The 14,874-nt window shown below is 42.7% G+C and overlaps 1 protein-coding gene across 2 annotated transcripts in view; it reads right to left on the bottom strand.

Annotated features, from left to right (window-relative positions):
* SPC25 (SPC25 component of NDC80 kinetochore complex) overlaps positions 1–14,197 on the bottom strand; it is a 34,425-nt gene extending 20,228 nt beyond the window's left edge. For both annotated transcript variants that reach the window (XM_030214913.1, XM_030214915.1), the window contains exons 1-4: positions 14,056–14,197; positions 13,842–13,903; positions 9,817–9,918; positions 9,124–9,187 (exon numbers count right to left, since the gene is read on the bottom strand). The gene's annotated coding sequence lies outside the window, so the exon portion shown is untranslated. The remainder of the gene's footprint in view (positions 1–9,123; positions 9,188–9,816; positions 9,919–13,841; positions 13,904–14,055) is intronic.
* Positions 14,198–14,874: the final 677 nt, after the last annotated feature.

Below are 14,874 nucleotides of genomic sequence, written 5' to 3'. Positions count from 1 at the left end.
GATTTAGATGGGTAATTGGCACATACCTTACAGAATTATCTTCAATTTGTAAGTCTCTGCAAACGTGGAAGTAAAACTGAGTAATTTCTATGCATAAATTTAGAGCTAATAAGAATATCCCAATGTTTTCAATAACTCATCGATGAATTAGATCTCTAGTCATATAACATCTGATGTGGTACGTTAATGTTAAGATGGAGGAAAAGCCTCAAATACAGATAGAAACTCCTTTGTTGATTAGTTACTCAACCTAAGGGAGCTCCATCCAATCACCAGCTAAAAAACCTCCTTAATTCTGTGATCCCAAGGACACTTAATTCTATTAATTCTACTGTTTAATAGTGTTGTGTGGATCACGTATCTCTCCAGCTGTTCAATCTTGTCTTACCTTCCACAGGCTAACTTCGGCCCGAGTTTCGACTCCTGCATCAGGGTCCGTGGTGCCCTTCGACTGTTGTATTCAGTGCTGGCTTTCCCTTATTTCTAGTTGTCAATATGGCGACGGCTTTTTAAATCCTGACATCAGACACTCATAGTTTGGTCACTCCCATTTATGGTCCTCCATCTAACATGAACGTACCACATCAGATGTTATATGAATAAAGATCTAATTCATCGAGAAGTAAAACTGAGGACATCCAGTACCTCTCCTCCACAGTATTCAGAGGTAGATTTATTTTCTTACACACGTATCCTATGGAGAGGGGAATTTTTTTTCCCAGCCATAATTTAATAGCATGACTGAGCCTCAGTCTACTTGGATATCAACAAAAACCATTAGTAGATGGTCTTGCCTGACTGACCTTATTCCCCCAGCAGTCTACATGCTAATGTCCTCACAAGATATGACCATCCTCAAGGCAGAGTGAGCCAGCAGAGATGCACACACTATCCACTGACCTGCTAAGATAGCTGCAAGCTCCATAATCACCAGGGTCTGTGGCAGCAGCATGCCAATACACAAGTACAGTCCACTAGACCTCAATAGACACCACTTTCTTGAGCCCAAACTTACTACTTAGTTTTTGCCAATGAAGTGTGAATAATTCACTTCTAACATTAGAGTCCTATAGCAAAGCAAAACAAAACAAAAAACTACCAGGTCAATTTTATTTATTTATGGTACATTTATACCCCACATTTTCCCACTAGAGCGAGCTCAATGTGGCTTGCAATATTACAAAAGGTTACAATGCAAGGAGGGTAATGACACAAAAGTCAGAAGGACGGGAAAGAACATAAGGATAGTACATGTTGGATAAACGGGTATAGCCAATGTGAGCATTATTTGGGGGGATAAGCTTTCTTGAATAAAAATGTTTTTAAGGACTTCTTGAATAGCTGGTGGTCATCAATCACTTTTAGATGTCTTGGTAGGACATTCCAAGACTTTGGGCTGACGTAGGAGAAAGAAAATGAAAAGAGCAGTTTCTATTTAACAGACTTGCAGCTTGGGTAATGTAGATTAAGGTAGGATCGAGCAGTCTCCAAAGCATTTCTTGATGGTAGATCTATCAAATCTAGCAGGTAGGCAGGACTGCTCTATGGTTTAACTGTTGCTTGATTCTGCCATGTAATTTCTACAGGAAAAACAACCTTTTCTGCTCTCAGTCATGCAATAAATGGTTTCAAACGTCATGGAAAGTAGAAAATGTTTTATTAGCATGGGAAAACAAAGACCTGTTTGGAACAAAGAAATGGACAAGGACCTTGTATGTAAGGTTACCAAACTGAAATACTGTACATTTGTTAGATATGTAGAAAAGAGAGGGAGAGGGGGGTATTTGGAAAAAAAAAAAAGTCTTAAAACTTAAATTATGTAACTTTTACCTTATTTTAGTTTCACAATATTGTCAGCAGTTGGTATGTTGCTTGCTGGTATATTAATACAAATAATTACAAAAAAGATATGTAGAAAAATATCAGATTACTTTGCAAAATATCTTTGTTATAAAAGATTGCTGAGCAAGGAGCTAACTTCTGTGCATCATTCAACATCACGTTTATAACCATCTTTCCCTATCACTGGGCGAGCACGGTCTCTTGATGGTCTGTCTTCAGGGGCAGAAGAAACACTCCATTTACTGTAGTCATCTTAAAGGTCCTGTGGATCAAAATATGGAGACAGCGAAAGGAACATTCATAACTATATCTTTTGCAATATAATGCAAGCCACATTGAGCCTGCCAATAGGTGGGAAAATGTGGGGTACAAATGTAGCAAATAAATAAATAAAACATTCATTCTACTCAAAGGCATAGGAAAACTGTGCCCGCAAAGTTCACTCTAATACATGCAGAGGGGCCAGCAGTAACTAGAAGCTATCAATGAATCTTCGGAGACTTAGATCCTCACAGTAAGGAATAAAACCTTTTAATGCAAAGGTTTAGACACTACATCTGCACACCTTTCTGGTGTTATCATTGGTGCATTGTGTGGTGAGCAGCCAGGGTTTAGCTTCCAAAACAGGAAAGGAAGTTATTGGGAAAACCCCACCTCAGAATCAGAGCCTGATAGCCAATTCCTCCTTAAGAATAGGGAACTGCAGGAGAGGACTGAACACAACCACCAGAAACAAGCACAGGGAAAGGATAAGGAGAGGAGGTTGGTGAGTGGAGCCAAATATTGAAAGTTGGTGCTCATTAACAGCGCCAAACTAAAAGCGATACTTTCCCCGACAGTTAAGTACATAAGTACATAAGTAGTGCCATACTGGGAAAGACCAAAGGTCCATCTAGCCCAGCATCCTGTCACCGACAGTGGCCAATCCAGGTCAAGGGCACCTGGCACGCTCCCCAAACGTAAAAACATTCCAGACAAGTTGTACCTAAAAATGAGGAATTTTTCCAGTCCATTTAATAGCGGTCTATGGACTTGTCCTTTAGGAATCTATCTAACCCCTTTTTAAACTCCGTCAAGCTAACCGCCCGTACCACGTTCTCCGGCAATGAATTCCAGAGTCTAATTACACGTTGGGTGAAGAAAAATTTTCTCCGATTCGTTTTAAATTTACCACACTGTAGCTTCAACTCATGCCCTCTAGTCCTAGTATTTTTGGATAGCGTGAACAGTCGCTTCACATCCACCCGATCCATTCCACTCATTATTTTATACACTTCTATCATATCTCCCCTCAGCCGTCTCTTCTCCAAGCTGAAAAGCCCTAGCCTTCTCAGCCTCTCTTCATAGGAAAGTCGTCCCATCCCCACTATCATTTTCGTCGCCCTTCGCTGTACCTTTTCCAATTCTACTATATCTTTTTTGAGATACGGAGACCAGTACTGAACACAATACTCCAGGTGCGGTCGCACCATGGAGCGATACAACGGCATTATAACATCCGCACACCTGGACTCCATACCCTTCTTAATAACACCCAACATTCTATTCGCTTTCCTAGCCGCAGCAGCACACTGAGCAGAAGGTTTCAGCGTATCATCGACGACGACACCCAGATCCCTTTCTTGATCCGTAACTCCTAACGCGGAACCTTGCAAGACGTAGCTATAATTCGGGTTCCTCTTACCCACATGCATCACTTTGCACTTGTCAACATTGAACTTCATCTGCCACTTGCACGCCCATTCTCCCAGTCTCGCAAGGTCCTCCTGTAATCGTTCACATTCCTCCTGCGACTTGACGACCCTGAATAATTTTGTGTCATCGGCGAATTTAATTACCTCACTAGTTATTCCCATCTCTAGGTCATTTATAAATACATTAAAAAGCAACGGACCCAGCACAGACCCCTGCGGGACCCCACTAACTACCCTCCTCCACTGAGAATACTGGCCACGCAATCCTACTCTCTGCTTCCTATCTTTCAACCAGTTCTTAATCCATAATAATACCCTACCTCCGATTCCATGACTCTGCAATTTCTTCAGGAGTCTTTCGTGCGGCACTTTGTCAAACGCCTTCTGAAAATCCAGATATACAATATCAACCGGCTCCCCATTGTCCACATGTTTGCTTACCCCCTCAAAAAAATGCATTAGATTGGTGAGGCAAGACTTCCCTTCACTAAATCCGTGCTGACTTTGTCTCATCAGTCCATGTTTTTGTATATGCTCTGCAATTTTATTCTTAATAATAGCCTCCACCATCTTGCCCGGCACCGACGTCAGACTCACCGGTCTATAATTTCCCGGATCTCCTCTGGAACCCTTCTTAAGAATCGGAGTAACATTGGCTACCCTCCAGTCTTCCGGTATTACACTCGATTTTAGGGACAGATTGCATATTTCTAACAGTAGCTCCGCAAGTTCATTTTTTAGTTCTATTAATACTCTGGGATGAATACCATCAGGTCCCGGTGATTTACTACTCTTCAGCTTGCTGAACTGACCCATTACATCCTCCAAGGTTACAGAGAATTTGTTTAGTTTCTCCGATTCCCCCGCTTCAAATATTCTTTCCGGCACCGGTGTCCCCCCCAAATCCTCCTCGGTGAAGACCGAAGCAAAGAATTCGTTTAATTTCTCCGCTACGGCTTTGTCCTCCTTGATCGCCCCTTTAACACCATTTTCGTCCAGCGGCCCCAACCGACTCTTTGGCCGGTTTCCTGCTTTTAATGTATCTAAAAAAGTTTTTACTATGTATTTTTGCTTCCAACGCTAATTTCTTCTCAAAGTCCTTTTTTGCCCTCCTTATCTCCGCTTTGCATTTGGCTTGGCATTCCTTATGATCTATCCTGTTACTTTCAGTTGGTTCTCTTCTCCACTTTCTGAAGGATTGTTTTTTGGCTCTAATGATTTCCTTTATCTTACTGTTTAGCCACGCCGGCTGACGTTTAGTCTTTTTTCCCTTTTTTCTAATACGTGGAATATATTTGTCCTGAACCTCCAGGATGGCGTTTTTTAAACAGCATCCACGCCTGATGCAAGTTTTTTACTCTGCGAGCTGCTCCTTTCAGTCTTTTTTTCACCATTTTTCTCATTTTGTCGTAATCACCTTTTCTATAGTTAAACGCTAGCGTACTTGATTTCCTAGTTTCACTTCCTTCAATGCCAATATCAAAACCGATCATATTATGATCACTGTTATCAAGCGGCCCTCGTATCGTTACCCCCTGCACTAGATCATGAGCACCACTAAGGACTAAGTCTAGTATTTTTCCTTCTCTTGTCGGCTCCTGAACTAGCTGTTCCATGAAGCTGTCCTTGATTTCATCAAGAAATCTTATGTCCCTTGCGTGTACAGATGTTACATTACCCCAGTCTATATGCGGGTAATTGAAATCCCCCATTATTATTGTGTTGCCCAGTTTGTTTGCGTCCCTGATTTCCTTTAACATTTCCGCATCCGTCTGTTCGTCCTGGCCAGGCGGACGGTAGTACACTCCTATCACTATCCTTTTCCCCTTTGCACATGGAATTTCAATCCACAGTGATTCCAAGGAGTGTTTTGCTTCCTGCAGAATTTTTAATCTATTTGATTCAAGGCTCTCGTTAATATACAATGCTACCCCTCCACCAATCCGATTCACCCTATCACAGTTTGCAGTCTAGGAAATAGTTCAAGGCCTAAAGCCCACAAAGTGATAGATTTTCCCCATCTAGCAAGAAGCCCATATCCCCAGGAAAAAAAAAAAAGCATGAAGACAGTGGCCAAGGAATCCACTGTTTATGCAGAGCAGGAATGCCCAGGTCTGCAAAGTGTTTGCTCTGTTCACTGTAAGAGTAACGGTGGGAGGCTGGCAGCACTTTGGCCTGTTGTGCTGCTGAGGGAAGTGGACCCATTAGTCTTTCCTCCTATAGTCAAACAGGAGAAGTGTGCAGTACTTCATTCTTCATCTAAACCCATGCCACACTGAGAAAAGACCAAGGGTCCATCGAGCCCAGCATCCTGTCCACGACAGCGGCCAATCCAGGCCAAGGGCACCTGGCAAGCTTCTCAAACGTACAAACATTCTATTTAGTAGCGGTTTATGGACTTGTCCTTTAGGAAACCGTCTAACACCTTTTAAAACTCTGCTAAGCTAACCGCCTTCAACACGTTCTCCGGCAACGAATTCCAGAGTTTAATTATGCGTTGGGTGAAGAAACTTTTTCTCTGATTTGTTTTAAATTTACTACAATGTAGTTTCATCGCATGCCCCCTAGTCCTAGTATTTTTGGAAAGTGTGAACAGACGCTTCACATCCACCTGTTCCATTCATTATTTTTTATTTTTATCCCACACATGGCAGCAGGCAATGGAGGGTTAAGTGACTTGCCCAAAGTCACAAGAAGCTGCCTGGGCCGGGAATCAAACTCAGTTCCTCAGGACCAAAGTCTACCACCCTAACCACTAGGCCACTCCTCCACTCCTCTATTTTATATACCTCTATCATGTCTCCCCTCAGCTGTCTCTTCTCCAAGCTGAATAGCCCTAGCCTCCTTAGTCTTTCTTCATAGGGAAGTCGTCCCATCCCCGCTATCATTTTAGTCGCCCTTCGCTGCACCTTTTCCAGTTCCACTATATCTTGCTTGAGATGCGGCGACCAGAATTGAACACAATACTCAAGGTGCGGTCGCACCATGGAACGATAAACGGTTTTCCATACCTTTCCTAATAATACCCAACATTCTATCCACTTTCCTAGCCGCAGCAGCACACTGAGCAGACCCAAGTTATTTGAAAGAAAAATCTAGCCTGGATTATTATTGGGGTTTTTTTTTTTTTTTTAACAGAACCCGTGAACTGCCTGGCAGTGGGACTGTGCTTACCAATGTGTAGCTGCACTATACTTACAGGGTGAGAAATTCACATGCTTATTTTTGCCTTGTCAATGTTGCTATATAGTTAGACACCCAATCCTCAGTGCACGTAAGGACCGAGGACTACCCTATGGAGAGCTGCTTGAGATTTAAGGCAGCCCTCACTAACAGACACTATCAACGGTGAAATAAGGTGTCAAGAAAATTATCTTTCCTTCAGAAAAATGTCAAATGTTCTTATTTGAGAGATTCCTGTTAGAACTGAAATAGGATATGATGTACATTAAAGGTATATTAATTTTTTAAATTGAAAATTATACATTGTCAGTTGTGTAAGGATTGTAAGCCACATTGAACTATTATCGACTAATGTGGGACATAAGTGTCAATAAATGCAAATGTTAGCATATTCTGACTAAAGCTTGGATTCTAACAGATCAAGGTACTGACAAGAATTAAATATTCAGTTTCTCATACAACTCCAACAAGTTCTCCAGGTGCCTGAAAAAGGAAAGACAAAGCTGACAAACGCCCTCAGGGTGTCTCTGCTATGCAAGTAAATAGTAAGTTAAACATGTAGTTAATCCAGTTCAAGAAACACAAGAACCAAGGAATAATACAGTGCATGATGGCAGATAAGAACCAACGCGGTCCTCCTGGAACAATATACATGACCGAGTAGTGATTAACCTACTAATATAGTGAAGGAGTAGACTAATGGTTAGTGCAGTGGGTAGAGAACCTGGGAAACTGTTTGATTCCCCCTGTAGTTACTTGTAACCCTGGGCAAGTCACTTAACCCTCCATTGCCCCAGGTACAAACACAGACTAGAGCAAGAGAGAACCTGTATAGAATAAAATGTACACAGCTTTGGTTGTACAACAGAAAGGCAGTATATCAAATCCATACTTACTGGAGCCATAACGACATGTCTATGTTCTTGTACTTTGGAAAACAACAGACCAAGTGCTTGCACAAAAGCTTTATGAACCTGCCCCCAATTGTGTAAGTGTGCAAACTGTCAAACACATCAAATCTCCCCATCTGTTCAAGATTTCCATGGTAAGAAACAATCCTACTGGCTTTGAAATCTTAATTTCCTTAGAAAATGACAAAGCCACCCGTCAGTCAGTCATAATGGCAGGAAGCAGTAAACACCACCCTAGACACTAATTCAAAGTGCTGTATGTGGAAAAGGTCATGCCTTGAACCTGGCACAAATCCCCCGGGCACATTATCTTAAACCAGGTGTTCTCAACCCAGTCCTCGGGACATACCTAGCCAGTCATAATTTCATGGCTACCACCACTATAACCTTCGAGATGGTCTACGGAACCAGTACTAGGCCAAAGGGAAGCTCCCGAACTGATAGTGTCTACCCAGTACTACAAACCTCAGGTACATCTATGTTCCCTCCTGACCAGAATATGCAGGTATATCTCGATATCTGAGCACATCAGGATCATCCTTCCATGCTCCACAGCTACTTCATTTACAGTGTCCAGAACTACCTACAAAGAAGCATTTTGCATGCTTGGATGTGGTAGGCCACATTAGAGCTTGTGTACATACCACTTTAATCAACTGAGTCTGGCCCAACCACTTTCTTCCTTTCACTTAGGGTCTGGCGTGGAGCACAGGGAGGCTAAAAGGAACAGGGGGGGGAAAGAACAACAGCGACCCAAATTCTTCTAAAAATCATCCCTAGCATTCAAGCCACTCACCAAGAAGGGCCAGAAGCCCTCCTATTTCCCCTCTTTGGGCCAGTCCACCAACCAGGCCCAAGGAGCTTTGCCCGTGGTTGCATATCTACCTTCTGCTGAAGACAGAATATAGAGGGGATGTAGTATGCATGGTGGCCATATTGGGTAGTATCCACACGTTTGTTCTCTCTCCAGCTGCTGGTGGGGAGGATGAGCAAACCTAGTCTATAGGGCAATAAGTACAATGAAATTACAGCAGAAAACCTCCACAAAAATCAATGATTTTGCTCCGTAAATCTGGGTGCTTTGCTCCCAAGGATACAGACAGAGCTGTTGGAATTAATGTATGCCAAGCAGGTCATCAACGGAGTCTACTCAGCCGTAGGTATCTTCCATGTGCTCTTCCCTCTGTGCCATAAACAACTTGCCAGTGATGGTACAAGTGTTAACATGGAGTCAGAGGGTTTCTATATTAGACCCTACCCTATCATTTCTATAGCGCTACTAGACATATGCAGCGCTGTACACGTTATATGCAGGTACTCTCTCTGTCCCTAGAAGACTCAATCTAATTTTTTTTTGTACCTGGGGGAATGGAGGGTTAAGTAACTTGCCCAAGGTAACAAGGAGCTGCAGTGGTAATCAAACCCAGGTCTCCAGGATCAAGGCCCGCTGCACTAACCATTAGGCTTCTCCTTTCACTCTCAGTACAACTTACAGCTTTAAAAGTGGTGGTGTGCCAACCAAGGATGAGATTTACACACGGTCCATTATGTCAGCATCTGCAAAGAAAAAGCGTAATGTAAGAATATCAGGGGGGAGGAGAAAGCTTGGCCACTGAGCTGACTGAACTTACTGCTGGCTCATGTTTGCAGCCTCGGCTACCCAGTCAGCCTAGTGCTCGCATGCTGAGAGTGAATGAAGACCAAGCAAAGTCTCAGCCACCAAGTTACGGAGAAGGGAAAGGCAGGTACAGCCTGGCTGAATCTCAGTTACCAGCCTGCATAGAAGAACAGCTGCCATGGCCCAAGGGAGTATTAGAAAACTAATACTAAAATTTTGAGGTGAGATGATATAAGCAAAAAAATTAAGGGAAAACGGGAGGCAGGTGGGGGCACGGAAAGAAGTGGTTGATGGAAAAGAAACAAAAGGAAAAATAAAAGCAAAGTTCCCTCCCCCCACCTCTAAAAACACCAAGATGAGCAATAAATAAAAACAAAAAGGAAGACTAAAATAAAGTAAAAATTAAAAAAAAAAGAAACAAAATAAGGAAACAAATTTCTGTATGTTATGTCCTTAATATTTTGTTATCTAAACACTTTTCTATTGAGCATTGTAAATGCAGTAAATCATGGCAGATAAAGACCAAAGTGGCCCACTTAGTCTGAGCAGTATGCAAAACTGGGCTCACCTCGATTTCTTCTATCTAGAAAATTAAATCCTGGTTATATCATCGCTGCGACATCCTCCCCTTCAACCTTCTTCTTGCCATTACTCAGATGAAATCTGATACCTAGAAAACAGTAGGGTCATTTGCAAACAAGTTTCTAACAAAAAGAAGAGGAGTGTGGTAGCTGTGTTAGTCCACTCTTAAGGTTATCAATAGAAATCAAACAAAATAAAACATGGAAAAGAAAATAAGATGATACCTTTTTTATTGGACATAACTTAAAACATTTCTTGATTAGCTTTCGAAGGTTGCCCTTCTTCGTCAGATCGGAAATAAGGCAACTTTCGAAAGCTAATCAAGAAATGTATTAAGTTATGTCCAATAAAAAAGGTATCATCTTATTTTCTTTTCCATGTTTTATTTTGTTTGATTTCTATTGATAATAAAAAGAAGATATACAGATTTATTTTCCTCTTGTCACGGCAAGAATTAACAAACTGACCTCTCCCTGCTCACTGTGGCTTACTTATGGCAGGCAGTACAGAAACAAAGCAGACCAGATATACCAGAAGTAGCAAGAAATGTTTTGAACAAGTACGGCTAAAACAGTGCCCGACATGGCCACATTTCACCTATATGAGGCTGCCCTCAGGAGCAGATGACTAGAGGGATATTTGAACCACACTTGTCTCTAGAACTGACAATGATCTCTCTATATAAAAGGCAACACCAACGTTCTATGAAGCCTCCAGCCGGAAGTGTGAAGGGGGCGAGATATCCGGTTTCCCTATGAGTGTCTGCCCCGCCCTCTCTGTAACACAGTCAGTGAAGGAAAACAGCAGAGCACGAAATCAAATTGCTGGCTCTGTAACAGTGAAGGACTCAGAGGGAGGGAGGGGAGAGAGGGCAGGGACACACACACTCCCACATGCACACAGAAGAAAACATTGCTAGCCCCCATTTCATTTGCATCAGAAATGGGGCTTTTTTACTAGTGGCAAATAACCACAGCAATATCAGCAGAACTCCACACAGCTTCTCTCACATTTACCATCACTGTCAGTTCTAGAGGGAAGTGCGGTTCAAATATTCCCTCTAGTCATCTGCCCCCGAGGCAGCCTCATATAGGTAAAACATGGCCATGTCAGGCACGTTTTTTTATCCATATTTGTTAAAGAAATTTCTTGCTACTTATTTCTGATATATCTGGTCTGCTTTGTTTCTGTACTGCTTCAGCACTGGCAGATCACCTCCTTTTGTTCTGCTTTACTTATAGCAGGAACACTCCTATAAGAGATGCACAAAGGGGAGAGTTTAGGAATATAAGAATAGCTATACTGGGTCAGACCAATGGTCCATCTAGTATTTCCAACAGTGGCCAATCTAGGTAACAAATACCTGGTAGAAATCCAGTTAGACCACACTGCGGAATCCTAAAGAGTAGCGACATTCCATGTTACCAATCCCAAGGCAAGAAGTCGCTTCCCCATGTCTATCCTCAATAGTAGAGTACTAGTAAAAAAGCCCCGTTTCTGATGCAAATGAAACGGGGGCTAGCAATGTTTTCTTCTGTGTGCATGTGGGAGTGTGTGTGTCCCTGCCCTCTCTCCCCTCCCCCCTCTGAGTCTTTCACTGTTACAGAGCCAGCGATTTGATTTAGTGCTCTGCTGTTTTCCTTCACTGACTGTGTTACAGAGAGGGCGGGGCAGACACTCATAGGGAAACCGGATATCTCGCCCCCTTCACACTTCCGGCTGGAGGCTTCATAGAACGTTGGTTTGCCTTTTATAGAGAGAGATGGGCTTTTTCTCCAGGAACTTGTCCAAACCTTTTTTTAAATCCAGATACACTAGCCACTGTTACCACCTCCTCCAGCAAAGAGTTCCAGAGCTTAACAATTTAAAGTATTTCCATGTAACTTCCTTGAGTCCCCTAGTCTTTGTACTTTTGGAATGAGTAAAGAAAAAAAAAAAAAAAAAGATAGATTTACTTCACCTCTTTCTACACCACTCAGGATTTTGTAGACCTCAATCATATCTACTATAGTCTCTTTTCCAAGTTGAAGAGCCCTAACCTCTTTAACCTTTCCTCATTCAAGAGATGTTCCATCCCCTTTATCATTTTGGTTGCTCTTCTTTGAATCTTTTCTAATTCCACTATATCTTTTTTGAGATACGGCGACCAAAACTGAATGCAGTTGCACCATGGAACGATAAAGGCATAGTACTTTTGGTCTTATTTACCATCCCTTTCCTAATTATTCCTAGCATCCTATTTGCTTTTTTGGCCAGCACCACATACTGTGCAGAAGATTTCAGCGTTCACACCTAGATCTTTTTCTTGAGTGCTGACCTCAGCATCAGGTAACTATGATTCAGATTACTCTTTCCAATGTGCATCATCTTGCATTTCTCCACATTAAATTTCATCTGCCATTTGGATGCCCAGTCTTCCAACTTCCTAAGGTCTTCCTGCAATATTTCACAGTCTGCATATGTTTTAACAAACTTGAATAGTTTTGTGTCATCTGCAAATATAGTCACTTCATTCGTCATTCCAATTTCCATATCATTTATAAATATGTTAAATGGCACAGGTCCCAAAACTGATCCCTGTGGCACTCCACTGTTCACTCTCATCCATTGATAGAAATTACCATTTAACCCTACCCTCTGTCCAATAACCAATTCCTAATCCAGAACCTTGTCGCCTATCCCATGACTAATTTTTCTCTTGCTTCTTTAATTCTCACTTCAACAATCCCTCAACATTAAACACTTGATCCAAATTTTCTGCTTAATCCCTGACCTTGCACTCATCTTCCCTGCTCTGTGCTTCATCTTGGTCCTCCCCTCACCCAACTCCCTCCACATTATACTGTACTAATTCACCATGCGTTTCATAGTGGCCACACAGCATTTGGTAACAGATTTGGCAGTAAAATGATTTCAAGTATGCCTGCATGCTGATGTCTGAATAAAGATGCACATGAATGCCATAGAGCAAGGCAATCCTTGTGGAGCTCCTTATTCAAACTAATCTACCTCCAGGCCTTACATGCTTGTACATGGAGAACACAGGCATGCCTTTGAAGGAGGGTATCTGTTACAGCAATTCAGCAAAGAAGCAACCATGTAAAAAACATCTTCCTTCCAGATACATAAGCACAGACAACCTTTAAACACTGGATCCATACCCAACATGCTGCAAATTCATCTTGGCGATTCCAGCTGCCATCCATTGTAAACTAACATCTGGCTATGGTCTAGGACACTGGCTCCCAAACCTGGTCCAGGAGGCATCCCAGCCAGTCAGGTTTTCAGTATATTCACAATGAATACTCAGGAGATAGATCTGCATGCAGTGGAGGCAGTGCCTGCAAATGCTGGTGAGTTGCATTTCAGACCTTATAGAAGAAGCTAGCTCTGTCCCCTTTACAGGGTTTTTTCCCCTTCTTCAGGCTCCTTGGAGCATGCGATCGGATGGCTAGAATCCGGACAGCTGGGGTGAGCACCTTTGTTTGGTGGAATGACCTCATCAGCATACATTTGCATGCTCATCGTGCCGGTAAACTCACTGATTCACATGCTTGTAGGCTCTGTGCTGGCAAATGCAGGTGCTAAATGGCCTCTAATGTGCGCATCTGCTTCCGAGCATCAGGGCCACAGCGAGAGAAAAGATATACCCAGTCTCCTCAGGTAGCTATTTTGGACTATTTTTGGCCACGAATTGGGCAGGTGAATTTTCAGATATATGGCAAATTTGGGGGAGGGGGGATTACCATACTAGACTGTGGAAAGCCTAAAGAACACCACTGGCGCTTGGTGGGTCAACTATACAAAAGCAACAAAAATATACAAATATTGTAGATAAGAATTTTGAAATTCGGTGCATAATTCCTTCATGAGTAACGTTTTCATGATGAAGTACATAATGCATTATAATGCAGAAAATGACTGCCTAAGGCATTAGCAAACCACAAGCGCAGATCAAAGTCCTTAAGCGCGCAAACTAACGCTTTGCACTGTATATAACACGCCACTTACCTGCCTGCGTTGATGACCCCAGCGGTACATTTTCCACAGGCTTCTGGTATTACTTATGGGCTCTAAATAGCAAAAGAACGTGAAAAGTTACTTAAAAAAAGCCACAAGATTAAGAGACTGAATACGTTTTTCTTCCCCCCCCTAGAACCTGCTTAAGGGGCAGAAGCCACGAGGCAGCACAGACAGGCCGTTTACAAGCTTCCAGCGCCCCTACCTCAGTTATACCCCAGGGACTGTCGATACCCTCCAGACACCATCCCGGAACGCACCCCCACCCCGCGCGAAGCAGAACCTCCGCCACATCATCCACAAAAGACAAGAGTAAGACCAGCACAGCAGCAGCACCTTCACGCGCCCAAAACACACAGGAAGGAATAAGGACACGTAACGTGACGTCACGTCCGGTTCACACTCCTCCCCCTCTTATAAACTCCTCCTATAATATTCGACTGGGATGAATTAGTCTACGACGGTTTTAAGTTTCTCTTCTTCTTCTGCTTTGTCCGTTGTCCTCAAAGTAATTGTTTCCAGGGGCGTTGTGGTGGGGGGTACCCGTGTGTTGTAATGCCCCGCAACAGGGCCGGTCTTAGCAAGTGCGGGCCCTATGCAGACCAATTTGGTGGGGCCCCATCCTACCCCCCCCCCCCCCGGCCATTGATAAGATTATTCAGTTTTTAGAAAAAAATTTTTATTTATGAAATTTCAAATAAAGACAAATGAAGCTAAACTTGTACAGAAAAACTGATTGAAATAATAAGCACAATGCTATCATGAACCCCCCTCCCAAGAAATTATTCAAGTCCACACTTAGTAGTTCAAATTCTCATAACCCCAGGGGGGTCAGAGGTGCGGACACACAATCTCTCCACTGCAAAACACTATACACAAACTTGTGCAAAAACACAGTCAGAACCTTACCAAACCATAACAGCACTAATTCCAAGGACAGGACGAGCTACAACCTTATGCGTGGAAAGGCAGAACTGTAATTACACCAGGCTCTATAACACCAATACACTACCTTGTGAAAAAA

The sequence above is a fragment of the Microcaecilia unicolor genome, chromosome 9 (genome assembly GCF_901765095.1).
Source record: "Microcaecilia unicolor chromosome 9, aMicUni1.1, whole genome shotgun sequence".
Lineage (NCBI taxonomy): Eukaryota > Metazoa > Chordata > Amphibia > Gymnophiona > Siphonopidae > Microcaecilia > Microcaecilia unicolor.
Note: the sequence above shows the minus strand (reverse complement) of the source record. Positions and strands in the feature narration are given on the sequence as shown.